Source organism: Nerophis lumbriciformis, linkage group LG12, assembly GCF_033978685.3.
Source record: "Nerophis lumbriciformis linkage group LG12, RoL_Nlum_v2.1, whole genome shotgun sequence".
In the NCBI taxonomy this organism is placed as follows: domain Eukaryota; kingdom Metazoa; phylum Chordata; class Actinopteri; order Syngnathiformes; family Syngnathidae; genus Nerophis; species Nerophis lumbriciformis.
This window is the reverse complement of record NC_084559.2, coordinates 31,029,369-31,057,137: the sequence shown is the minus strand read 5'-3', so window position 1 is coordinate 31,057,137 and position 27,769 is coordinate 31,029,369. Positions and strand designations below refer to the sequence as shown.

The following is a 27,769-nucleotide window of genomic DNA, read 5'->3' as shown; positions in this document are numbered from 1 at the left end:
TGGTAACGTTGCTTGGATGGAAATATATGTTGCTCCAAAAGCTGTATGTACCTTTCAGCATTAATGGTGCCTTCACAGATGTGTAAGTTACCCATGTCTTGGGCACTAATACACCCCCATACCATCACAGATGCTGGCTTTTCAACTTTGCGCCTATAACAATCCGGATGGTTCTTTTCCTCTTTGATCCAGAGGACACAACGTCCACAGTTTCCAAAAACAATTTGAAATGTGGACTCGTCAGACCACAGAACACTTTCCACTTTGTATCAGTCCATCTTAGATGAGCTCAGGCCCAGCGAAGCCGCTGGGTTTCTGGGTGATGTTGATAAACGGTTTTCGCCTTGCATAGGAGAGTTTTAACTTGCACTTACAGATGTAGCGACCAACTGTAGTTACTGACAGTGGGTTTCTGAAGTGTTCCTGAGCCCATGTGGTGATACCCTTTACACACTGATGTTGCTTGTTGATGCAGTACAGCCTGAGGGATCGAAGGTCACAGGCTTAGCTGCTTACGTGCAGTGATTTTTCCAGATTCTCTGAACCCTTTGATATTACGGACCGTAGATGGTGAAATCCCTAAATTCCTTGCAATAGCTTGTTGAGAAAGGTTTTTCTTAAACTGTTCAACAATTTGCTCATGCATTTGTTGACAAAGTGGTGACCCTCGCCCCATCCTTGTTTGTGAATGACTGAGCATTTCATGGAATCTACTTTTATACCCAATCATGGCACCCATCTGTTCCCAATTTGCCTGTTCACATGTGGGATGTTCCAAATAAGTGTTTGATGAGCATTCCTCAACTTTATCAGTATTTATTGCCACCTTTCCCAACTTCTTTGTTACGTGTTGCTGGCATCAAATTCTAAAGTTAATGATTATTTGCCAAAAAAAAAAGTTTATCAGTTTGAACATCAAATATGTTGTCTTTGTAGCATATTCAACTGAATATGGGTTGAAAATGATTTGTAAATCATTGTATTCCGTTTATATTTACATCTTACACAATTTCCCAACTCATATGGAAATGGGGTTTGTAATATTAAAGACCAAATGGGTCCACAAAAAAGCCACGCAAAGCCTACCCAGCAGGCAGAAGACATTAAAACAATGTTGAGAACATGTTAAATTAGGTCCTGACGTTGAGCAACTCAAATACAACATTGAAACAACATGCTTTTTGATGACGTTCTTTCAGTGTCAGGTTGTGACGTTGATTTGACCATTGAAATGTGGTCATTTCCCAACCAACAACGTGGATCCAATGTTGGACATCAACATTGTCTCTATTTACAAATACAACTTTTTCGCAATGTTGTTTCAAAGTCAGTTTTAAATGTATGCATAATCAATGTGGTATCAATGTATTTGTGCCTGCTGGGTAGGGCCCTGCTTGCAGATATAATGAGGGCACCAAAAACCCAACTGCTCTTATCAGCTCATATACCAGGTTTGCCCAGGTTGTGCATTGAAAAAAATTAATCTCAGAAAAGACGCATACACGTTTGGTTGGCTGTCTTTTGTCACACACACACACACACACTCACACACACACACACACAAGCTGTGTTTGTTCAGTAAATCACAGCTAAAGCAAAGGCTTACAGTGCGTCATGCACCATTATTTCTTTTGGCAGATCCATGCAATCGCTGCAGAGACACCATGTTGCACATACATCACCTAGCACCATCCGCATCCACGACTGTGGTGTTCCATTGCTGGAAGTCATTGGAGGTAAAAGAGTGCTTTGGCTGAGAGAAATAGTCATCAACACTGCATATCTTGCGGCTGCGTCAGGTTAAACTCTACATTAGTTACTGACTTGGGTCAAGGCCAGAGAAGCCTTAATTGTTACAAAAACACATTTGGCGTAGAGAGATGTTGTTGTGTTGGGGATATTTCACTCACTGTGGTCGAGAGAACACATAGTCAAGGCCGACTACTTGATTTTCAGTGGGTTTAGGATGTGGTCACACCAGGGGCAAACTGGTCAGTGGGAGCACTAGAGGTTTGTTGGTGAGCAGCAGGGCTCTTTGGGCAGTTGGGCTGACTCGGCCCATGTTGCATCTTTACCACAAAAAGGGCAACTTTATCCCAGATCCTGCCCTCGTCGCCACAAGAGTTGCAAGTGCCAGCAATGAGCTCCCTTCATGTTGTTGATCTCGAAAGTTTCTACCAAAGTGCAGCATAATTAGTCAGACAGGTTTGTGATGTGCCAACAAAAGTGATGTGGTTATACAATCCACACAATAAAAGGTCTTTTGGCAAAGTCTGTGCGTGCTGGACGGTTTTCCACACACACAAAAGCTCCTCGGTTTTTTCACTATCATTACATTGTAATAAACCCCAAAGAGTGTATCCTCAGTTAATCCGTTTAATATGAACCCTTCACTTTTTCCTGTATAGACTGAGCCACTCCAGTAAACAAAGAGCTAGTTAAGGGGAGTCACTAGATCTCCAGCCAGATGGGTTCTGGACCTGTGACAAAAGCGTGATTAGAGTCTGGTCTAAAGCTTCTTAGTCCTTCTTTCTCTGCTTGTGTTTTGGCAGAATTGGGGATCTAGTTCCTCTCCATCCTTGAATTGCCACTCTAATTGCAGACACCATTGGCACTTATTTCATAGTTCTTTAAAAAAAATCATGTTTACAGGTAAAATTCCTGGTTATTTAAGCTTGTTTCCTTGTGCTTTTACAAGCTCCAAATTGTGGGCGGGCCTGCATCAGCCTTCTTCACCTACAGAAAACTGGATGCAATTATAAATTGCTTAGTATGTGTTATGGTAGCATATTTATGCCTAATCGCGTTATTTTCACGCAGAATTTGAAGGAATTAGGAAATATGTCTGCCAGAAGCATTGTTGCAGGTTGTGGCAATACAACTGAAGAACGGGTCATCCTGCATACATTTCCAAATGATGGGAATATGAGGAAAGTATGAACTTCTCCTGTCAAATTAACTCACGCAAAATGGGGCGGACAAAGCGAGAGGAGTGTAATTTACAGAGATCATTTTAATGATTTTGACTTAAAAAGACAAAGGATTTTGGTCGGAGTTTCAATGAACTTAAAAAGACTTAAGCCAAATGCGATCCTGAAAATCAGGAGCACCCTCGGGGGAGGAAGACTGAGTCAAAACTTGCAGAAAAACAGAGAAAGAAGAGCAGACCTGACACTCAAAAACAAGAGAAAAAGAAAGTAAGCCGCTTGTATTTTGCATCTTCTTCTATTGTTTTCCTCAAGATACTTGAGAAATGCTGAAAGAGAATGAGGAAACAGGCTATTGTGTCTATGGAAGAGGAGATATTTTATTTTTGTTTTATTTTTTTGCTCATAATGTTAACCATATCAGTTTTGAAGTAATCGTGGACCAGCAGTGTTTGGAAAAATTACTTGTACAAAGTAGTTAATTCTAGTTACTTGTAACTTTGACAAAAATGGTAATTGAATTAGCAACAGAATTACTCTTTAATAATTGTAATTAATTACTATGGAAAATGGGGTTATACTTGTATAGCGCTTTTCTACCTTCAAGGCAATCGAAGCGCTTTGACACTATTTCCACATTCACACATTCACACACTGATGGCGAGGCTGCCATGCAAGGCGCTAATAAGTAATAGAAGAGAATATAATCAACTATATATAAATGATTGTGTTACTTAGAAAAAATATCTGGCATATGCGGTTGAAAGATGTATCATGAAAGCAGAGTATTTGCTTACAACTGAATGGAACGCTTACTACTACTACTAGACCTACTCAGTGGTCTAGTGGTTAGAGTCCGCCCTGAGATCGGTAGGTTGTGAGTTCAAACCCCGGCCGAGTCATACCAAAGACTATAAAAATGGGATCCATTACCTCCCTGCTTGACACTCAGCATCAAGGGTTGGAATTGGGGGTTAAATCACCAAAAATGATTCCCGGGCGCGGCCACCGCTGCTGCTCACTGCTCCCCTCACCTCCCAGGGGGTGATCAAGGGTGATGGGTCAAATTTTGCCACACCTCGTGTGTGTGTGACAATGATTGGTACTTTAACTTTAACTTTACACGGGGCATTACGACTATTTTGGACTGGTAGCAGTCGATCCACAATAAAACAATTCTGATTCTGATTCTGATCGTTCTGTCACACAATACCTCAATGCTAACGAGGGGAAATTACACTTCAACGACTGTCGTTGGCTTTGACAGTTAGGCTTGCTCGTTGTTTTTCTCAATACGATAAGGCGAAACCATCCTTGGCCAGGCACACCCACCTGGTTTTTGGAGTATAAATATTTTGGGTTTTGGCACCAACCGTTCGGACTAGATCTGACCAATCTAAGGCCATGTCTACACTAAGTCGTTTAACCCCTTAAACAAATAATTATTTAGCCGAAGCCCTGTTTCAGCCACACTAAACCAGCGTTTAAGGTCCCCCTCCTCGGACAAATTTTTACACGGATATGTCAGCCGTGTAATTCTTGAATCTCCGGGACTTAGCTTTGTATGGACTCATTGATCATTTACAAAGTGAGTTCGGAGAGGAAGTGACGTTAGAAAGACCTCACTCACACAGGAAGTGACGTCAGAAAGAACACGACACAGCCAGTTTCATAATAAAGCGGTTTCGTAGCTTGTAGCTAACCACTGGAAATATGAAGGACATGCCCGTGTTTCTCCTCCCTCTACATGTACAGACGCTTGTGGAAATCACACATGAATACCTTAAGAGAAAGCGATTGCAGCCATTTGGGATACAACACTTTTCAGACGGCAAGAGAACTTTCCAATGTCCGGCCGGGTCAGCTGCAATGCTACTTAGCGAAAAACTTTGTCCATTTGTCAAAGGAGAGTCAATGAGAATGCGAGCTCCCGTGGATGTGATAAAAAAGGTAGCGTGTGCTTTGTATTACTTAGCCGTCGAGGGAAACGGCGAATGCATTCGGACTGGCAAAGCAGACTGTATCAGTTATTGTCCGCCATTTATGTCGCCGACTCAACGTCTAGGTCCAGAGTATATAAAGTCACCAAAAAGGAATGGACAATGAAGGTGAAGGCAAAAGAATGAGGAGTGTCCTGACCAGATATCTAGATCCCTAGTTTGATTAATGTAAAATGTTCTTTATCACATTATTTACATGTCTAATAAAGATTGTATTAATTCATGATGGCTCAGGTGTGATTCACTACAATAGGGCCCCACATCACACTGGATTCCAGTTAATTGAAATACCACAACACTGGATATTGTTCAGATAAGTTAAATTTAAAAACTTGCACACAAAGCAACACTGGAGTGGCTATGACGTGCGCAAATTTCGCGCATGCGTATTAGGTCGCGTTGCGCCGGCGGACGGAGAGGCGTGGGGGTCTTAAACGGTGGCATTGTTGTGTGTGGACACGGACAAGGTTAAGTGTGATTTACCCTGGATAACATTATCCGGCTTAGTGTAAACAGGGCCTAAGTCTATTAACACGAACTGATGAAGCCTACACGGATGAGCGGCGAAACATCTTCCAAGACAGACCAAGCAGTCCAGTTGCGAACGATTGAACGTCCAGAGATGTACTTTTAACATGCATTAATAGACACAAAAATCTCTTCTGTGTAGATTTTTGTAATTATTGATTGTACTTTTTACAGAAGGTGAAATTATTGTATGATATGATACGATAATTATCATACATCTGCCAACGCTGCAGTTGCCTTGTTTAAAGGACAAAGACCCATCTGAAACACTGAACACAATCTTTCATAACATGCTTGCTTTAAATGAGCCACGACTTCAGCGTAATGCTCAAATATTTCCTCATGAAATCAAAAGTAAAATTGTGAGCCAGTGTTATTTGCGGCAGAGTACGTACAATGTGTACAATTTATTTCTGGGGTATCAGTGAATCAAACAGAAGATTAAACTGTCAAGACCCCCCCTTAGAATGATTGCCTGAGATAGCAACAAACAAAAGTACTTTGTATTACATCAAATTTTCACAATTGTCATGCTTTCCTGGATTTATGTCTTCTTATGTTCTCTCTTTTTGGCCCCTGAGTTTATCACGGAGGCCAGCATAGATCAGATTCACCAGAGCTCACTGCAAGACACAATGAGGACTTGAAGTTATGTTCTCACTTCCAATCTGGAGATTTCAACACAGACTGTTGCTCAAGGGAAAGTCATCCACCTTTTTGCTTTGTTAGAACTCCCTTCTACTACTAGTTTTATTTGAGTTTTGAAAAAACAGGGAACAGTTTATAGTTTTTTCTTGAGGGTGTGCAGTAGTACAGTAAAACTCACAGTTTGTTTATCATTTATCACACAATAAGATTGACCCCTGAAACATGGGCCATGTGCATGTTTTTGAGCAAGATGCCAAACAGTCTGTAGCCATGAATGATGTTGTGACTCCCTTTATGAATCATTTGCAGGATATGTTCAGTAGATGTGTAAGCATTAGCAGGGGCGTAGCACCAAATCCTGGGCCCCCATTTACAAGACTACTGAAGGTCCCCCCTATCCTATACTAAACCCAACGTTGCCACCCCATACACACACACTCGGTATGTTTACATGCACTAAAAAAATATATTTGCATGGATTTGGTTGAAATCATATTAGGTTTTTTGACTTGTTAAAGATAAGATTAACATATCTGGAACATACAGTATCTAGATAAACCCCCTTCATAATCTGGATTTGTTTTTAAAAGAATCCAACTACCGGTAATATCCAGAATATGAAGTTAATATCCAGAATATGAAGTTAAACTATCATACAACCTGTCATTATTCACTTAATTATGATTGTACATCCTCAAAATTTCCTTTCCTTTCAAAGTGTAAGGATTATCTGATTCACATATTATCATCAGTGGATAATTAATACAAATAGTAATAATTCATCATTATTACCGTATTTTTCGGACTATAAGGCGCACTTAAAATATTTTCATTTTCTCAAAACTCGACAGTGCACCTTTTACCCCGATGCGCCTAATGTACGGAATAAGTTTGGTTGTGCTTACCGACCTTGAAGCTATTTTATTTGGTACATGGTGATATTATAAGTGTGACCAGTTACACATAAGAGATACGTGTAGTTGCAATATGATGGCAGTGACACATAAGAGATACGTGTAGACTGCAATATGACTCATGTAAACAACACCAACATTTTATATGTTCCATTGAAAATATAGAACATTACACACTGTTCTCAAAAAAATCTATCAAAATGTTTTAGTACGACTTTGGTAAGCTATGAAGCCGCATCACTTAATGGATTGTACTGTGCTTTAACATACGAGTATTATTATGGTGTGTGTGTGTATAAGGTAAGACATTATCTAGCGTTTTGTTTCGCAACAATATGCAAAAGTCACTTTTCTTACCTTCTGGTACCTGCTGATCTGTATTTGGGATTTGCATAAGTCCTGAAAATTTGCGCACGTCCGCCTTTGTAGTCCGTGGCGACACCGTAGTCGATAAGCTTCTTCCTTTTCTCAATCTTCCTGTTATGGGACATGTAAAGTTCTTATATAAGCTTCTTCCTTTACTCAAAATTCTTGTTATGGGACATGTAAAGTTCTTATATAAGCTTCTTCCTTTACTCAAAATTCTTGTTATGGGACATGTAAAGTTATTACTTATATCTGTCAGTAAACTTGCCATTAAAGCGCTAAAACATACCGGTGTAGTGAGTTTACATTATTCACCCAAAGAACTTTAGTTATTAGAGAGATCCGGTCGGATGGTTTTTCACGGGACACATTTCCGGCATTGTTATTGCACTAGTGAGCCACGGCTGAGGAGATGCTGCTCCGTTATTGATTTAAGTAAAGTTTGAATGTCATTAAAACAGTTAGCTCCATCTTTTGATACTTCTTCCACTCCCGTCCTTTCACGCTACACCGCGCTACAACAAGGATGACGGGGAGAAGACGCTGACGAAGGTGAGCCACATAAATAAAGAATATTACTAAACATAAAGGGCCTGTTGACTTTTTAACATGACAATGCATAACTTAATGCAGTCTGAATTAGCATAACCTGCGATTAGCATAGCGTTTTTTAAACATAAACTATAAAGTATATGTATGAAATAATGACTGATATATGTACACAAACAACAGATTAATGCACCACCACTACTTACGACATTGATTTGTCAGTCCTGTGTTAAGGATGCGAACAGATTGCTGCTGCTGCTGCTCAAAACCTGATGGCTTCCCTCTCTGTCCTTGTTTTATCAAAAACAGGAAGTAATGTACCTGTGCATCTCACTAAGTTGTCCCACCAGAAACAAACTAAAATGACATGGCATTACAAAATAAGATAGTTCACATTTAAGAAATATTTGTATAAACATCACAACAACCCTGGGAGCTTTGATCTTTTAACTTCCGCTAACCACTCCTCTGCTTCCCCTGCCCCCATGTTAGCTGGTGTTTGACACAGGCCCCCAAATAGCTGTCCAGGATATGCCTGTAATCTGATTCTTTAATTTTGGACTTCCAGAATTAGCATGTCCTCAAATTACGTCTGAAAACCTTTGACAAGTAGACTTCAGGTCTGTGCCCGCCCATCAGCATGGTTCAAAGTGCGAAATATGATCCGCCTTGAACATTGAGTATTTTATTTTGAAAGTATCCATCCATCCATTTTCTACCGCTTGTATTTTGTGTTTTTGCATGACTTCCTGTAACACACAGATTTTAGCTAAACGGATCTGTCATGTTGCGTGCCGGTGCCGTGCACAGGTGTTCCTCCGGCGGTGGAAACTGACACATTGATTAGAATGGAAATGGAAAGAGACTGACGGCTTTACGCATCCCGTGGAAATCTAGGGTTAGACGGTCCTATTTTGCTTCAGCCAAACGTATTACTGAACTTTTGAGTTTTATATTGACATACAATACAGGCCAAAAGTTTGGACACACCTTCTCATTCAATGCGTTTTCTTTATTTTCATGACTATTTACATTGTAGATTGTCACTGAAGGCATCAAAACTATGAATGAACACATGTGGAGTTATGTACTTAACAAAAAAAGGTGAAATAACTGAAAACATGTTTTATATTCTAGTTTCTTCAAAATAGCCACCCTTTGCTCTGATTACTGCTTTGCACACTCTTGGCATTCTCTCGATGAGCTTCAAGAGGTAGTCACCTGAAATGGTTTTCACTTCACAGGTGTGCCTTATCAGGGTTGATTAGTGGAATTTCTTGCTTTATCAATGGGGTTGGGACCATCAGTTTTGTTGAGAATGAGAAGGTGTGTCCAAACTTTTGACCTGTACTGTATATGACGTCTTTTTCTGTATTTGTTTTTTTAAGGATTACATATTTTAATGGCAAAATCATTTTTTTAAACCTTTACAGAAGCCCAAGTCACCTATGTGCTTGTGGCACACCTCCACATCGACATCGCTGAGCAATAATAAGGAATAGGGCTGATTTGACAGAACGTAAACTCATCAAGAAGCATAGAAACCTCAGGTCCGTTGATGCTTTTTTGGGGTCTGGCACTGGAAAGGCTGACCTAGTTCCTCACACACAGTTCAAGAAGAGCAGCCCCAGAAGAGCAGCCCCAATGCTGCATTACCACAAAATCACACAATTCATCCTTAGGTATGGCTGCAGACGTGAACAGGAAAACATAAATATTGTAACCATAATAAGATAAGCAATCTGCGTCAAATCATCTGTTTCTCTTCTTTTCTCTCGTTCCTCTCACATGTTCTTTAAGTATGTGCAAAGTCTGCACCACTGTACTTTCAAGCCTGTGTAATGTCATTTCACGTGTGGGAAAGCGCCACACGTCATTTATGAATGCAAGCCTAGAGGTAGCCACTCTCCTGACCTGAACATTGTAATGTGCATGTCAGAGAGAGAAATGATGTGTCATTGGTCATTTGTAAAGGTGAAGCAGTTAGCTGCAGGCAGCAGCAGTGGCTTCTAACACGCTTGCTGACAACTTGGAAGATTGAGGTGAATGATATTTCTGCGTGTTTGTCATCACATTGGATCAGTTTCAGGTCACACATCAACACTACCTCTATTGTTATTGCTCTACTTATTGAGGCAGGAATGATGGATGGATGGGTTGTCATCGAGATGGACTGGATTGGAAATGGACGGATGGAATGATACATGAATGGTTTGATGAAAGGACAGCTGTTGACAATTCTCACTGTTCCCCGTTGTGTGAAGCGTTGGTCTTAAACAGTCATACTGGGTTCTAACAGTTGTCAGGAAAGTTTGGACTTTCTTTTCTTCTGTTCCTTTACTTTGTTGTATTACCTATCCAGCGCTATTTTTTCAGTTTCCATTTCCGATGGGCATTTTTTTCCCACTATTCTCCAATCTGGGGACTGGCTTCCTCAACTGTCCCTGATTGGCAATCAGGACCCACCTGTTCCTGGTTGCCAACCTGCTTTATCCTACACTTGCCAACCTTGAGACCTCCGACTTCGGGAGATGGGGGTGGCGGGGTTATGGTGGTAGCAGGGGTGTATATTGTAGCGTCCCGGAAGAGTCCGTGCTGCAAGGGGTTCTGGGTATTTGTTCTGTTGTGTTTATGTTGTGTTACGGTGCGGATATTCTCCCGAAATGTGTTTGTCAGTCTTGTTTGGTGTGGGTTCACAGTGTGGCACATATTTGGAACAGTGTTAAAATTGTTTATACGGCCACTGAGGGTATGTGACTGGGCCGGCACAATGTTTGTATGGAGGAAAAGCGGACATGTTGACAAGTTGTAGAGGACGCTAAAGGCAGTGCCTTTAAGGCACGCCCCCATTATTGTTGTCCGTGTGGAAACTGGGAGAAATTCGGGAGAATAGTTGCCCCGGGAGATTTTCGGGAGGGGCACTGAAATTCGGCAGTCTCCCGGGAAAATTGGGAGGGTTGGCAAGTATGCCTTATCCTCTGCTGCTCAAAATTTGTAGCACCTATTCGACGCCGTATAAGCCACTGGTACCCCTCGTAGTCGGTTGATTCGAGTGGAAGTGGTGGGCATTTCCCCATTACATCGCCGGGACAGCTGAGCTAGCTAGCGGGGTTGGCCGACATCGGCTCGCAAGATGTAGTTTCTCTTTAAATATCCTTCTTGAAAATGGCCTTGCAAATATATATCTGCCACATAATCAACGTTTTGTTCTCCTTCTTTGTGTGTTATAAAAGTGAGTATCGGGGATTTCTCTGCAACACTTCCTGCTTTTAGTAAAATTGCAACTTGTGATTGGATACTCACTTTGGAATATCAAGTGAATATCCAATCACAGTCTCGTTAACATCAGGCTACCTAGAGAGCCTGCTGTCAACAACTTGTGACCTGATTGGCTATCGCAACTGTTTATCAACTCTATGTGTTCTCAAATTCATCCGCTAACGGTCTGCTGATGGTCATAGCACCGCCGCGGCTCAAACCAGTGAGTATCCAATCACAGGATGCGTAAACGTCACGTTCAACGTGAGGCCAGCTAGAAGGCCTTACTGACAACAACTTGTGATCTGATTGGCTATCGCAATTATCTATCGAATGTATGTGCCCGTTCGCTTACAGTGCATGGACGCCCGCATTGTTGATTCTGAAGGGCCCGGGCAGATTTCGTACAGCATGGCAACATAAGTTAGCTGAATTCTGATTGGATAAAAATTCTAACCTAAAAACAACAGCACTGGAAAGAGCATAATATGACATGAAGAGAATATGAATACTTTTAGATATATATGAATGTTTGGATATATATGAATGGATATTAGTAGATTTAATGGATAAAGGGAATAATGCACTGTATGTATAGCTGGATGATAAAAAGATTAGTACATGATTGGATTGACAGGTTGAAGAACAGACACACCGATGGACAATGAATAAATGATATGGATACACTGTATGGACAGATAGCTAGATTTACAAAGTGAAGGTTAGACACATGTAGGGACAAATGATGGGTTGAACGGACTGAATGAACTGTTAGATGGAGCAATAGACATGGTTGGATGCTGATTGATTGATACATAAATAGAGTTACGGTTTTAAGGAATATACATGACTGACAGTTTGTAAATGATGGATGGATAGACTGGATGACAATATGCATGAATGAAACAAAAAAGCAAGTCTTTCAGCAAGTGGTTATATAAGCAAAAAGGTCAAATCAATGCCATCATAAAGTCATCACTGTGCAGGCGAGGGAGAGATTATGTGGACGTTTCACTCTGAAATCAGGCACAAGGCGTTAAAAACTGTCTTAACTCCTTATTTTTAACCCTCAAGGCCTCATAGGGAGGATAGAGGAACACAGAACTCCAAGTATAAAATACTATTTTCCACTTGTCTTGGAAACATATCATCTCACCACAGAGTGATGTCATCGTGTGTAATTACGTATTTTTGTGGTCTTAAATATAGTCATATGGCGTTTTGTACATATGGAGCTTCTAATGAGTTTTAAAGATTGAGCCAAATTGTTACCTGTGTTTCATAAGTATTTTACCATATGAAGCAGAAACATCCCACTAATTGAGTACATTTCACTTTTTTGTGGACTTTAGAAGGTGGAACTTGTTTAGTTGTCACTTTGGGCCTGATGTACTAAGATTTAAATAACATGTGCAAACCATAAAAATTAGAGCTTATCGGCCGATAAATGCGTTAAAATGTAATATCGGAAATTATCGGTATCGGTTTTTGTATTATCGGTATCGTTTTTTGGGTTTTTTTTTGTATTTTTTTTAAATTAAATCAACATAAAAAACACAAGATACACTTACAATTAGTGCACCAACCTAAAAAACCTTCCTCCCCCACTCATTCACACAAAAGGGTTGTTTCTTTCTGTTATTAATATTCTGGTTCCTACATTATATATCAATATAGATCAATACAGTCTGCAGGGATACAGTCCGTAAGCACACATGATTGTGCGTGCTGCTGGTCCACTAATAGTACTAACCTTTAACAGTTAATTTTACAAATTTTCATTAATTACTAGTTTCAATGTAGCTTTTTTTATATTGTTTTACTTTCTTTTTTATTCAAGAAAATGTTTTTAATTTATTAATCTTATTTTATTTTATTACTTTTTTTAAAAGTACCTTATCTTCACCATACCTGGTTGTCCAAATTAGGCATAATAATGTGTTAATTCCACGACTGTATATATCAGTTGATATCGGTATCGGTTGATATCGGTAATTAAAAAGTTGGACAATATCGGAATATCGGCAAAAAGCCATTATCGGACATCCCTAATAAAAATGTGTGTACTATTAGTGGATGTGTTGCAGCCGATCTACTAAGATTGCGTGTGCAATTATTAATTAACAAGTACAAAAGTGGTGCAGACTGCCCTATTTGAAAAAGGTTTTTGCGTGTATACCCGCTGTCCCCATGGAGACACTCATGTCCCTCCATGTTTATGGCTTCATATGGTCCAACCTGTGGTGTGTCGTCATGTTGTTGACATGCAGCACACAAATATATGTACCACGTTTTCTGGGCTATTTTGAAGCACAACAGAACCTATTTTTAACACGCTGAAGGTGCACTCTGAAAGGCGCTGCGGTGTTGTGATGGTGAACGTCATAAAAAATTCAGCGCTAACACACCAAGATTACTTAGCAAACCTTGTTGTAACATCGCCATGCACAATCGGAATGTATGCACTTTAGTGTTGCATTTTGCCATTTATTTTTGCACAATCCTTGTTGTAAATTTCATTTTATATATTTTTACAATATTGAATTATTTAATTTAATTTAGTAGTCTATTTAACTTGCCTGTCACAGAATTGTGTTTAAAAAAGGCTTTGTTGTTAGACAACATTTCTATATTCTCTTTTTTTTAAATGTACTGGCTTGGGCATCGTCACCATTTCCAAAGTACCGATTTGGCACCGGTATCGGATGATATGTAAACGATACCCATCTGTTTTCACCACAGCAGCAAATTCCTGCAGACAACCTGCTGGTTTTGCCCCTCACTTTTACAACTCTTTCACATGACAGACGCAATTTGAGCATGCACACGAGCTGCAGACATATTTAGTGACAGGCGCTGAGGTTCAATGCAGGTGAGGCATTTTGGAGCTTTTTAAAAAAATTGGTTGTCACACGTCGCCACCAACGTTAATACATGCTGCTCATTAGGAGGATAACAAGAAAAAGAAGAGAATAATTTGCTTACAGAAAAATGTTGTTCAATACTTTAAGTCGCATTCATTTACTTTTATAAAATAAACATTTTACTTTTAAGTGAAGTACAAAAATAGACACATCATCCATTCAGCAATATCATTTTATAATTTTAAAGCTGCTGGATGACTTCAACTGATGTGTTTTGGTGTCTTCTAGTGTTTTTGTTAATATATTATATCTCCTATATAAAAAACTAAATCTTACAATATACATTTTTTTGTGGGTGGATCATCCCAGACGCATAAGCGCACTGCGGTGCTGTGAGGGTCCACCGCCACTCTGCAGAGTGCCTCGGTGAGCTAAAAACTGTTTCTGTTGCCTTGATTGTGATTGTATGTTGCAGAAAAGGTATTGCAGATTATAGATGTGTGCAGTTAGTTGGACAACATGGCACACAGGTTAGAGAGCACAACAACATGAATTTGGAGGGCAATGAGTGTTTCCATGGCCACAGCCTCATTTGAATACTGAGTCTGTATGAATTGGGGTGGCATATGTGAGCTACAGTGGAGATTGCTCTAAGACTGCAAGGGAAGGTCAGCTTCCCCTACAATGTCAAAAAATAAGTGATTAAATATATAGTGTTGTGTGTACATGTTATTGACTATACATGCGCTACAACGCACTCTTTTGTTCAGAATCGGCTTCTTATCACTGGCAACGACGCGGCTTTCCTCTCTCTCTCATTCCCGCAGCTTCACGGTGCTTCAAACAGTATAGACGCTGCGCGTCCAAAGACTTCAATGGGGAAGCATCATCATCATCGGCGGTCACTCGAACGAGTACGAAGATCCTCCTGGTAGGGGTGTATCCCTTTATGGAGGGGGCCTGTGCGTGACTTTGTTTTACGTGGGGAGACTGGTGCACAGACAGTCACCACATGATCCTTGACAGAATCGGGTCAGGGTCCAGTGGCATGGAGTCCAAGACGACTGGGGACCCTTTTCTGCTGCAGCCTTCTTCCGCCATCGCAGCCGTTTGTGGTAGTTCTTAAATCTACCGTCTTCCGCCTGCTCCACCGTTGAGGTCTTCACCGTATCCCTGGCTAGGGGGCAGTCAGGTACTAGGCCTTTGCCAAGGGCCACCTGGGGTGACAGTAGTAAGGGGGTTAACCGCCTTGTGCCCCAAGATCCCATAGAGGAGCCTCCACTGCCTGAGGCACTTTAACGTCATGCCCAGGACACAATGGGGAAACATACATTGCTGCGAAACAAGACGAGTCATTGGATAATTGCTGGGCTTTGTCCCGCCCATCGGACGCTGAGCGTCTCTGGGGGTCTATGGGGAAGTGGGCTGGCCTTGGCCAGCCCGGACGCTCAACTTCTGCATGATGATTGGATGATCTGTCAAAGGCTGATTCCCTTTTTGATTGACAGCGAAATGAGCGAATCGGCGATTTTGTGTTGTAAACTTCTGTGGGAGAATTTTTCAACATTCATTCTGTTGTTCTGAGTTGAAGCGGAGACTTTCCTGATCCTCTTAGCGACATTTTCTTTGTTAAAAACGACTAGCGACAAATAGAGCTTTTATTTCTGGTGTTTTTTGTGTTTGGAGACTGACTTCTTTTACTCTGCAGTTTCTGTCCTTACCGAGCAGCGGGTGCTGCTGAGTCCCTCCACCATCTTAAAGCACTCACAGGCGGACACACGTCGCACTAGCCTGTTGCCAGTCCTAGCTAACTTAGTGGCAGATAATTTGAATGGTTTTTTGAATTTTTTTTTTATTAAACAACAAACATACATTTATAATGCACACAGGTGTACAAACTATTGTCATTAGTGGCAACGATTGGAGCTACATCTGCAGGCATACTTGCCAACCCTCCCGGATTTCCGGGAGACTCCCGAAATTCAGCGCCTCTCCCGAAAACCTCCCGGGACAAATTTTCTCCCGAAGATCTCCCGAAATTCAGGCGGAGCTGGAGGCCACGCCCCCTCCAGCTCCATGCGGACCTGAGTGACGTGTCGACAGCCTGTTTTCACGTCCGCTTTCCCACAATATAAACAGCATGCCTGCCCAATCACGTTATAACTGTAGAATGATCGAGGGCGAGTTCTTGGTTTCTTATGTGGGTTTATTGTTAGGCAGTTTCATTAACGTCCTCCCAGCGCGGTAACAACACACAACAACAGCAGTCACGTTTTCGTCTACCGTAAAGCATTTCGTCTGCCGTAAACAGCAATGTTGTGACACTCTTAAACAGGACAATACTGCCATCTACTGTACATGCATATGTGACAATAACATCTAGGGCTTTTAGAGAGTGCAGTGCACAACTGCGCACACAACAAAGAGCCGAAGCAGAAGAACGAGGAAGATACAGCCATGGCGACGCCGACGACGAGTAAGATGAAGAAATACGCTTGTAAGTTCCAAGCCGCAGCTGCGATTGGACCTGGATAGCCTCCGGGAAGAAGTAGTGGACTACCAAGTGCATGGCAGTGAAGATATATATATGAAATACTTGATTTGCTTGATTTGTGGAATTCTAGCTGTAAATATACTCCTCCCCTCTTAACCATGCCCCCAACCATGCCCACGCCCCCCTCCCCGAACCCACCCCACATCCCGAAATCGGAGGTCTCAAGGTTGGCAAGTATGTCTGCAGGTGTAGAGAGGAGCTTCTCCTGTTTAAAGCGGCTCAATCCAAAAACATGCACCTGGGGATAGGTTGATTGGCAACACTAAATTGTCCCTAGTGTGTGATTGTGAGTGTGAATGTTGTCTGTCTATCTGTGTTGGCCCTGTGATGAGGTGGCGACTTGTCCGAATGCGGCTGAGATAGGCTCCAGCACCCCCTGCGACCCCGAAAGGGACAAGTGGTAGAAAATGGATGGATGGATGGAAGTCTTACACCCGCAACACCATGGGCCAAAGCCGTTTAAGCAGCCTAGCTCTGCTGGCCATTGAGAGGACACTTGTCAAATCCCTGGAAAAGACGCCTTCTTGGTACGACATGGTCACTTTCTGAAAAAGGAACAGAGGGTAAAATGTACGTATAAATAAACCAACACATTTTATGATGTAGGCCGAAATTGAGCTTCCCCTCCTTGAAAGACCAGCATCCGCCACTTGTGAGCTAGCAGGCGCCTGTTGCTAACATACCATCAAAGTTGTTTTAATTTTTCATCAAAACAATTGAGGCTCTACCTCAGCTGCCTACCCTGACCGCACAACCCTGGTTGAGACAGTCCACATGTTTCATCCCTGGATGCGTCTGTGCGCTGCGCCCCGTCTGACTGAGTCTTCTCACCCGCCTTCTCTGATAAATCATCGGGATCACATGGGAGGCGAATGAACATGATTTAGACCCGGGAATCCTCAAAAGACCACAGCTTCTCTTCATGCTTTATGAAACATTGTAATGATTATTTATTTTCCCCTCCCTGACCGAGTCCACCGAGCCCTAAATTATTTTTGTACTGACGCAATAATAGTGAAATCACAAAGCCATCTGCGATATGTCCCATCATCATTTTCTCATGCAAATAACTTAAGACTTCTTAACCACGGCGATTTATCATTTTAGTTCGGGACTGCAATTCATCAAAAAGCAAATGGTTTTCATTAAAAATAATAATAGATCAAGTATTTACATAAAAACAGGGATTAGCAATACAGTAGAACCTGAAAAGTGACGCTGGTCAATTTGTTATTGATATAATGAATTGTTATAGTGGGACATAATGGCGGGTGTAGCTGAGGCCAGAAAAATGTAGATTGAATTGAAGATAAAATATACTTTATTACAATAAATATGAACTAGTGCCTTATTAAAACATGTGCAACAAAACTTGTGCCCAACTTGACAGACAAAATGTAACTACCATTGGTGATTGGGAGGCAAGTCTCTTCACATTTAGACTTAACGCCGGTGACGATGCACATGTTTATACATCGCATTCTCCAACTTTATCATTGCAGTCACTTAAGCCATGTTGTACTGAACAGCCAGGACAGAGACACATTTGTAGCACTTTTTTGGTACACGCTTAATTTCTATCATTCATTTTCTTCTTGGTGACATTTGGACTAACCATCCAAAAAGCCAATTAAGAAGCAAAACACATTTAAATGTTTTAGATTCTTAAAATGCTGACACATTTTGCATAAAGTTGGTAGCATGTGAGTTATAATAATCATTATTCACTTAAATTATGATTTTAAATATGTCAAGTTTCCCTTTATTTCATAGTGTTTAATGTATAATTAGGCTTTATGACATCATTATTACTTCTTTATTACTAGTTGATCTACTGGAGGTTAAGACTCCTCTGTCTTTAACAACTATTGGCGCTTCTGTTTTGAACTTTTATTAAGGGTCTTTGAATGCATCACAGTTACAGTATGTGCAATGATATGCAAAAGAAAAACATATATTTCATCTATCACCTCACCCTGGTTCCAAAATGTTGGTGCTGTGTGTGAATGCTTTTAGGTGACCTTTGATGACGTTGTGACGTCTGTGTTGAGTGAAGTGTTTCATGCTAGGTTTGCCTCTGTCCAGGTGGAACGAACCATTTTGTATGTCTTGCCAGGGAGTGTAGGTAGTGTTACACATTCCTAATTTGATTCGAACATTCTTTTGGAGCTTTGCCAGCAACATTGATTTTATCTTAACTTTTATGAAGTCATATTTTATAACTGACGGATTTATATGAAGAACAACAATCTTCAAATCTTTACAAAAGCCCAGGCCATGATCATGTGGCCCCTTAGTGGTTGTGACCCTAAACAACCAAATAGAGTGTTTATGTCATGGGTCGGCCCTGGTTCTAGGTTGTGGTCTTAAACAACCGAATAGGGTGTTTATGCCACGGGCTGGCTCTGGTTTGAGGTTGTGGCCCTAAACAACCGAATAGAGTGTTTATGCCATGGGCCGGCCTTGGTTTGAGGTTGTGGCTTATGCCATGGGCTGGCTCTGGTTTGAGGTTGTGGCCCTAAACAACCGAATAGGGTGTTTATCCCATGGGCCGGCCCTGGTTCGAGGTTGTGGCCCTAAACAACCGAATAGAGTGTTCATGCCATGGGCTGGCCCTGGTTCGAGGTTGTGGTCTCAAACAACTGAATAGGGTGTTTATGCCTTGGGCTGGCCCTGGTTAGATGTTGTGGCCCTAAACAACTGAGTAGGGTTTGCCATGGGCCGGCCTTGGTTCGCGGTTGTGGCCCTAAACAACCGAATAGAGTGTTTATGCCATGGACTGGCCCTGGTTCGAGACTGTGGCCCTAAACAATTGATTAGTGTTTGCCATGGGCCGGCCTTGGTTCGAGGTTGTGGCCCTAAACAACCAAATAGAGTGTTTATGCCATGGGCCGGCCCGGGTTAGATGTTGTGGCCCTAGACAACCGAATAGTGTTTGCCATGGGCTGGCCCTGGTTAGAGGTTGTAGCTTATGCCATGGGCTGGCTCTGGTTTGAGGTTGTGGTCCTAAACAACCGAATAGGGTGTTTATGCCATGGGGCGGCCCTGGTTAGTGGTTGTGGCCCTAAACAATAGATTAGTGTTTGCCATGGGCCGGCCTTGGTTCGAGGTTGTGGCCCTAAACAACTGAATAGAGTTTTTATGCCATGGGCCAGCCCTGGTTAGATGTTCTGGTCCTAAACAATAGATTAGTGTTTGCCATGGGCCGGCCTTGGTTCGAGGTTGTGGCCCTAAACAACCAAATAGAGTGTTTATGCCATGGGCCGGTCCGGGTTAGATGTTGTGGCCCTAAACAACCGAATAGTGTTTTCCATGGGCTGGCCCTGGTTAGAGGTTGTGGCTTATGCCATGGGCTCGCTCTGGTTTGAGGTTGTGGCCCTAAACAACCGAATAGGGTGTTTATGCCATGGGCCGGCCCTGGTTAAAGGTTGTGGCCCTAAACAACCGAATAGAGTGTTTATGCCATGGGCTGGCCCTGGTTAGATGTTGTGGCCCTATACAACTGAGTAGTGTTTGCCATGGGCTGGCCTGGGTTCGCGGTTGCGACCCTAAACAACCGAGTAGAGTGTTTATGTCATGGGTCGGCCCTGGTTCAAGGTTGTGGTCTTAAACAACCGAATAGGGTGTTTATGCCACGGGCTGGCTCTGGTTTGAGGTTGTGGCCCTAAACAACCGAATAGGGTGTTTATGCCATGGGCCGGCCCTGGTTAGAGGTTGTGGCCCTAAACAACCAAATAGAGTGTTTATGCCATGGACTGGCCCTGGTTTGAGGTTGTGGCCCTAAATAACCGAGTAGAGTGTGTATGCCATGGACTGGCCCTGGTTCGAGACTGTGGCCCTAAACAACCGAATAGAGTGTTTATGCCATGGGCTGGCCCTGGTTAGATGTTGTGGCCCTAAACAACTGAGTAGTGTTTGCCATGGGCTGGCCTGGGTTCGCGGTTGTGGCCCTAAACAACCGAATAGAGTGTTTATGCCATGGGCTGGCCCTGGCTAGAGGTTGTGGCCCTAAACAATTGATTAGTGTTTGCCATGGGCCGGCCTTGGTTCGAGGTTATGGCCCTAAACAACCGAATAGGGTGTAAATGCCACGGGCTGGCTCTGGTTTGAGGTTGTGGCCCTAAACAACCGAATAGGGTGTTTATGTCATGGGCCGGCCTTGGTTCGAGGTTGTGGCCCTAAACAACCGGGTAGAGTGTTTATGCCATGGACTAGCCCTGGTTCGAGGTTGTGGCCCTAAACAACTGAATAGAGTGTTTATGCCATCGGCTGGCCCTGGTTCGAGGTTGTGGCCCTAAACAACTGAATAGAGTGTTTATGCCATCGGCTGGCCTTGGTTAGAGGTTGTGGCCCTAAACAACCAAATAGAGAGTTTATGCCATGGGCCGGCCTTGGTTCGAGGTTATGGCCCTAAACAACCGAATAGTGTTTGTCTTGGGCTGGCCTTGGTTAGAGGTTGTGGCCCTAAACAACCAAAGAGAGTGTTTATGCCATAGGCCGGCCTTGGTTCGAGGTTGTGGCCCTAAACAATTGATTAGTGTTTGCCATGGGCCGGCCTTGGTTCGAGGTTGTGGCCCTAAACAACCGAATAGAGTGTTTATGCCATGGGCTGGCCCTGGTTCGAGGTTGTGGTCTCAAACAACTGAATAGGGTGTTTATGCCATGGGCTGGCCCTGGTTCGAGGTTGTGGCCCTAAACAACCAAATAGAGTGTTTATGCCATGGGCCGGCCTTGGTTCGAGGTTGTGGCCCTAAACAACCGAATAGGGTGTTTATGCCACGGGCTGGCTCTGGTTTGAGGTTGTGGCCCTAAACAACCGAATAGGGTGTTTATGCCATGGGCCGGCCCTGGTTAGAGGTTGTGGCCCTAAACAACCAAATAGAGTGTTTATGCCATGGACTGGCCCTGGTTCGAGACTGTAGCCCTAAACAACCGAATAGAGTGTTTATGCCATGGGCTGGCCCTGGTTAGATGTTGTGGCCCTAAACAATTGATTAGTGTTTGCCATGGGCCGGCCTTGGTTTGAGGTTGTGGCCCTAAACAACCGAATAGGGTGTTTATGCCACGGGCTGGCTCTGGTTTGAGGTTGTGGCCCATAACAACCGAATAGGGTGTTTATGCCGTGAGCCGGCCCTGGTTAGAGGTTGTGGCCCTAAACAACCAAATAGAGTGTTTATGCCATGGGCTGGCCTTGGTTCGAGGTTGTGGCCCTAAACAACCGGGTAGAGTGTTTATGCCATGGACTAGCCCTGGTTCGAGGTTGTGGCCCTAAACAGCTGAATAGAGTGTTTATGCCATCGGCCGGCCCTGGTTAGAGGTTGTGGCCCTAAACAACCGAATAGTGTTTGTCATTGGCCGGCCTTGGTTAGAGGTTGTGGTCCTAAACAACCAAATAGAGTGTTTATGCCATGGGCCGGCCCTGGTTAGAGGTTGTGGCCCTAAACAACCAAATAGAGGGTTTATGCCATGGGCCGGCCCTGGTTCGAAGTTGTGGCCCTAAACAACCGAATAGGGTGTTTATGCTATGGGCCTGCCTTGGTTATAAGTTGTGGCCCTCAACAATCGAATTGAGTGTTTATGTCATGCTTTGGTTAGAAGTTCCACTATATTCCAATGTGATACACCTAAAACATGACCAAATAAGAATGTTCACAATGTGGCACAAGGTGTATTTTCGTTCTCGTCTGGGGCAAAAATCCTGCGGCTTTGGAATCTGAGGGGGAATTCTGGATGATGCAATGGCGTCTACTATGGCGTTTGTCTTGGACTTCTTCTTTGTCTCCATCAGCACTTTCTCACACTGTGTCTGAGTGAGGGGGTGTACAGAAGACGGCTGTTGTTGTTGTAAATGTGATGTGGATGCTAAGCTTTCAGGACTTTGTCAAGCCCGTGTTGTCTTTCGTAAGCACGCCGCACCAGATCTGCGGGGTCGTCGGACCCTCATGGACCTGCACCCGTGATCACATGCTCAGTTTTGTTAGTTGACAGGAGCAACATGATTGATGGTGCAGTTGTTAGCCTCTCATCTGGCCTGTTGTTTGTCTGCACTGAGGAGGCGCTGACGGCTCTGCGAAGGTTTCCTGCTCCACTGCTCGTCCTGTAATCTGCTTTCACTCCTCCAGCAGCCTCCCCTCACTATTGTGTGTGTGTGTGTGTGTGTGTGTGTGTGTGTGTGTGTGTGTGTGTGTGTGTGTGTGTGTGTGTGTGTGCTCTTTCATCCTGGTGTGCATGTCTTCACACAGTGGGCACGTCCGACTGATAAGACCGACATTCTGATGTGATGGCAGGAGGGTGATGAGGATGAAGGGAGTGAGAACACTTCCTTCTCCTATCTCATCTCCTCATGTCTTGTTATCTTTACTCCTTTCTCATTTTCCCCCCACTGATTCCGTTGCAAAGATTTGCAGCGCTGGTTTTTAAGAGTAATTCAGTGTCGTAAAGTACTGAAGACAAGGTTTTGGTTCCCCCCATTGTCGAACAGCATCCTCCCCTTGGCAAATCAAGCGGGACGTCAAAGACGCCGCGAGGGAGGGACAGCGTGTCACCAAGATGTGTTTGGCGAGAAATGAGCCAAAAAAAAAAAAAAAGGCCTCCATCTGCTTTACAACTAGGAGCACTCCTTCCTCAGCTCATAAATCTCAGTTTGAAACAGAAAATACCCCCAGGGAAACCACTGTTGATTTTAATGTTTGGCCTCAACTATTTTTTTATATTCTTCTTCTTTTTTGGACTTGTTGAATGGATGTAATCAGTACAAGACTAAAAGCATTTTTTCTCCAAGTGAGAAATAACAGTTCCAGACTTTTTTTTTTTTTTTTTTACTTTCTTCTAGTTTACTTTCTTCCGCCCGATTGTAGCTGAGATAGGCTCCAGCGCCCCCCGCGACCCCAAAAGGGAATAAGCGGTAGAAAATGGATGGATGGATGGATGGACTTTCTTCTCAATATCTTAACCCGATATAAAGACACACGTTTTTATTGACCGAGAAAAAGATTGCATTTAAAAAGCATGAAAGGAACCACCCACATGTATTCCTTACACACTTCAATACTTTGCAAAAGTCTCTGGCCATCACTGCATGTGACAACATATAGTTGCACTAAAACGATTCAAACCTATTAGTAATTACATGTATTGCAAATTGCAATATGAATGTACAGCCTGTCAATAGGGTTTGTTTTATTCCGCTGTAGATAATTCAAAACATTTTGAACAGATTTTGATTGAACTTTCAGGAAATATTTGAAATGGGATAAGTTAAACATTGGTTAGATTTTGGACCTCATTACCTTTCAATAATAATAATAATGGATTAGATCAGTGTTTTTCAACCACTGTGCCGCGGCACACTAGTGTGCCCTGAGATACAGTCTGGTGTGCCGTGGGAGATTATCTAGTTTCACCTATTTGGGTTAAAGATATTTATTGCAAACCAGTAATTATAGTCTGCAAATGACGTGTTGTTGTTGAGTGTTGGTGCTGTCTAGAGCTCGGCAGACTAACCGTGTAATAGTACTCCATATCAGTAGGTGACAGCCGGTAGCTGATAGCTTTGTAGATGTCGGAAACAGCGGGAGGCAGGGTGCAGGTAAAAAGGTATCTAATGCTTAAACCAAAAATAAACAAAAGGTGAGTGCCCCTAAGAAAAGGCATTGAAGCTTAGGGAAGGCTATGCAGAACGAAACTAAAACTGAACTGGCTACAAAGTAAACAAATACATAGTGCTGGACGACAGCAAAGACTTACTGTGGAGCAAAGACGGCGTCCACAATGTACATCCGAACATGACATGACAATCAACAATGTCCCCACAAAGAAGGATAAAAACAACTGAAATATTCTTGATTGCTAAAACAAAGTAGATGCGGGAAATATCGCTCAAAGGAAGACATGAAACTGCTACAGGAAAATACCAAAAAAAGAGAAAAAGCCACCAAAATAGGAGCGCAAGACAAGAACTAAAACACTACACACAGGAAAACAACAAAAAACTCGAAATAAGTCAGGGCGTGATGTGATAGTACACCTACTTTGAGACAAGAGCTATATTGATGCATGGTTGGTTATGGTTTGAATTCATATCCAACAATTGCGACAACAAATTTTTACTGTCAACTGAGTTTCATTTTTTAATGATTTCTGCTGGTGTTGTGCCTCCGGATTTTTCAATTCAAAAAATGTGCCTCGGCTCAAAAAAGGTTGAAAAACACTGGATTAGATTGTATATCGCGCTTTTCTATTATTAGATACTCAAAGCACTCACAGAGAAGTGGGAACCCATCATTCATTCACACCTGCTGGTGGTAAGCTACATTTGTAGCTACAGCTGCCCTGGGGTAGACTGACGGAAGCGTGGCTGCCAGTTTGCGCCTACGGCCCCTCCAACCACCACCAATCATTCATTCATCATTCATTCACCAGTGTGAGAGGCACTGGGGGCAAGGGTGAAGTGTCCTGCCCAAGGACACAACGGCAGCGATTTGGATGTCAAGAGGCGGGGAGCGAACCTGCAACCCTCAGGTTTCTGGCACGGCCGCTCTACCCACTACTTTCAAGCTTCAACTTTTGTGTGTATGCTTGCATCGCCGCCTCCATCCACAGAGACAAAGACACTGAATGACTGCTGACAAGAGGCTTCACTCTGTTTCTTTCATTCTGCAATCGATAACTCAAAAAGTTATGGGCGGAGTTTGATTAAACTTTGAGTAAATGTCAGAAATGGGATAAAGAACACGTGTTCAAATTTTTGGGCTGACCCGGATCATCGTCTGGTAGTTAGGGCCAGGTGAAGGTCTGCTCTCTGAATGCTTTTTCTAGTTTCAGTATTGTTTTTCATTTTTGAGCACACAAAAAAATGCAAAAAATTGAGTGCAGCTGTATACTGTAAATATATAAGTTTTTTTGTTTTTTTTTACAAAATATGAGCACATACAATATACAGTACCATATATGCATATTTAGCATATTGTAAAAGGCTACAGTAAAAAGTTACACAAGTTTTATATGGTACAATTATTATTATTATTATTATTAACATATAATTAAGGAAAAAAAACTTTAATTAAGGTAAATTGAACAACAAACTAACCAGCAATGTAAAGTGTGTCGCTTTCATTTTTTTTATTTTATTTATAACAATAGGCAAAACAAGGCACATGAATTTATAAAACACAATTTGAATGCAAGGCAATTTGAAGTGCTTTACACATTAATGACATTACAAAAAGGCAAATAAAATAATACAAATAAAAGCATCATAAATAATTATCATGAATTGATTAAATTAAACAATGTAGATAAAATACTTTCAGTTGGCATATGCACAATTAAATAAAAGTGTTCGAGCCTGGATTTGAACATTACCAAAGCTGAGGCCTGTCTCCCATCTTCTGGAAGACTATTCCAGATTTTAGGAGTATAAAACGTAAATGCAGCCTCACCATGTTTAGAACTGGTTTATATGGTTCTAACATGTCAGAGATGCGGTGACAAAATGAATCAACAGGCCGACGTTCACCTGCCGTCAGTGACACATAGATCTGAGTGTCGTCTGCATAGTTGTGGTAGCTTATTAGCTGACCGAGTGGCAGCATGTACAGGTTGAACGATGGGGGCCCCAGAAATGACCCCTGAGGAAACCACAGGTCATAGCCATTTGGTCTGAGACACAGTTCCCATATTCCAACAAAGTACCGTATTTTTCGGACTATAAGTCGCAGTTTTTTTCATAGTTTGGCAGGGGGTGCGACTTATACTCAGGAACGACTTATGTGTGAAATTATTAACACATTACCGTAAAATATCAAATATTATTATTTAGCTCATTCACGTAATTCTCTGAGCTGCCGCCTTAACGTGGTAGAGGAGTTTGCATAGATCCTAGGAGCTATGTTGTCCGGGGGCTTTATGCCCCCTGGTAGGGTCTCCCAAGACAAACTGGTCCTAGGTGAGGGATCAGACAAAGAGCGGCTCGAAGACCTCCATGAATAATAAAAAACAAGGACCCAGATTTCCCTCGCCCGGACGCGGGTCACCGGGGCCCCCCTCTGGAGCCAGGCCCGGAGGTGGGGCACGATGGCGAGCGCCTGGTGGCCGGGCCTGTCCCCATGGGGCCCGGCCGGGCACAGCCCGAAGAGGCAACGTGGGTCCCCCCTCCAATGGGCTCACCACCCATAGCAGGGGTCATAGAGGTCGGGTGCGATGTGAGCTGGGCGGAAGCCGAAGGCAGGGCACTTGGCGGTCCGATCCTCGGCTACAGAAGCTAGCTCTTGGGACGTGGAACGTCACCTCGCTGGGGGGTAAGGAGCCTGAGCTAGTGCGCGAAGTGGAGAAGTTCCGGCTAGATATAGTCGGACTCACTTCAACGCACAGCATGGGCTCTGGAACCAGTTCTCTCGAGAGGGGCTGGACTCTCTTCCACTCTGGCGTTGCCGGCAGTGAGAGGCGACGGGCTGGGGTGGCAATTCTTGTTTCCCCCCGGCTCAGAGCCTGTACGTTGGAGTTCAACCCGGTGGACGAGAGGGTAGCTTCCCTCCGCCTTCGGGTGGGGGAACGGGTCCTGACTGTGGTTTGCGCTTACGTGCCAAACCGCAGCTCAGAGTACCCACCCTTTTTGGATTCACTCGAGGGAGTACTTGAGAGTGCTCCCCCGGGTGATTACCTCGTGCTACTGGGGGACTTCAATGCTCATGTTGGCAACGACAGTGAAACCTGGAGAGGCGTGATTGGGGAGAATGGCTGCCCGGATCTGAACCCGAGCGGTGTTTTGTTATTGGACTTTTGTGCCCGTCACAGATTGTCCATAACGAACACCATGTTCAAACATAAGGGTGTCCATATGTGCACTTGGCACCAGGACACCCTAGGCCGCAGTTCCATGATCGACTTTGTAGTTGTGTCATCGGATTTGCGGCCTCATGTTTTGGACACTCGGGTGAAGAGAGGGGCGGAGCTTTCTACCGATCACCACCTGGTGGTGAGTTGGCTGCGATGGTGGGGGAGGATGCCGGACAGACCTGGCAGGCCCAAACGCATTATGAGGGTTTGCTGGGAACGTCTGGCAGAGTCTCCTGTCAGAGAGAGTTTCAATTCCCACCTCCGGAAGAACTTTGAACATGTCACGAGGGAGGTGCTGGACATTGAGTCCGAATGGACCATGTTC

The 27,769-nt window shown here is 43.1% G+C and overlaps 1 protein-coding gene and 1 long non-coding RNA gene across 4 annotated transcripts in view; one reads left to right on the top strand and one right to left on the bottom strand.

Annotated features, from left to right (window-relative positions):
• Positions 1-27,769, top strand: part of emid1 (EMI domain containing 1) — a 204,634-nt gene that overhangs the window by 71,822 nt on the left and 105,043 nt on the right. The gene's annotated exons all lie outside the window — the stretch shown is intronic.
• On the bottom strand, positions 5,986-8,406 carry LOC133623228 (uncharacterized). Its single transcript, XR_009817863.1, has 3 exons — positions 8,139-8,406; positions 7,375-7,494; positions 5,986-6,078 (listed from the first exon to the last, which is right to left on the bottom strand). It is a non-coding gene; the product is annotated as an uncharacterized lncRNA (long non-coding RNA).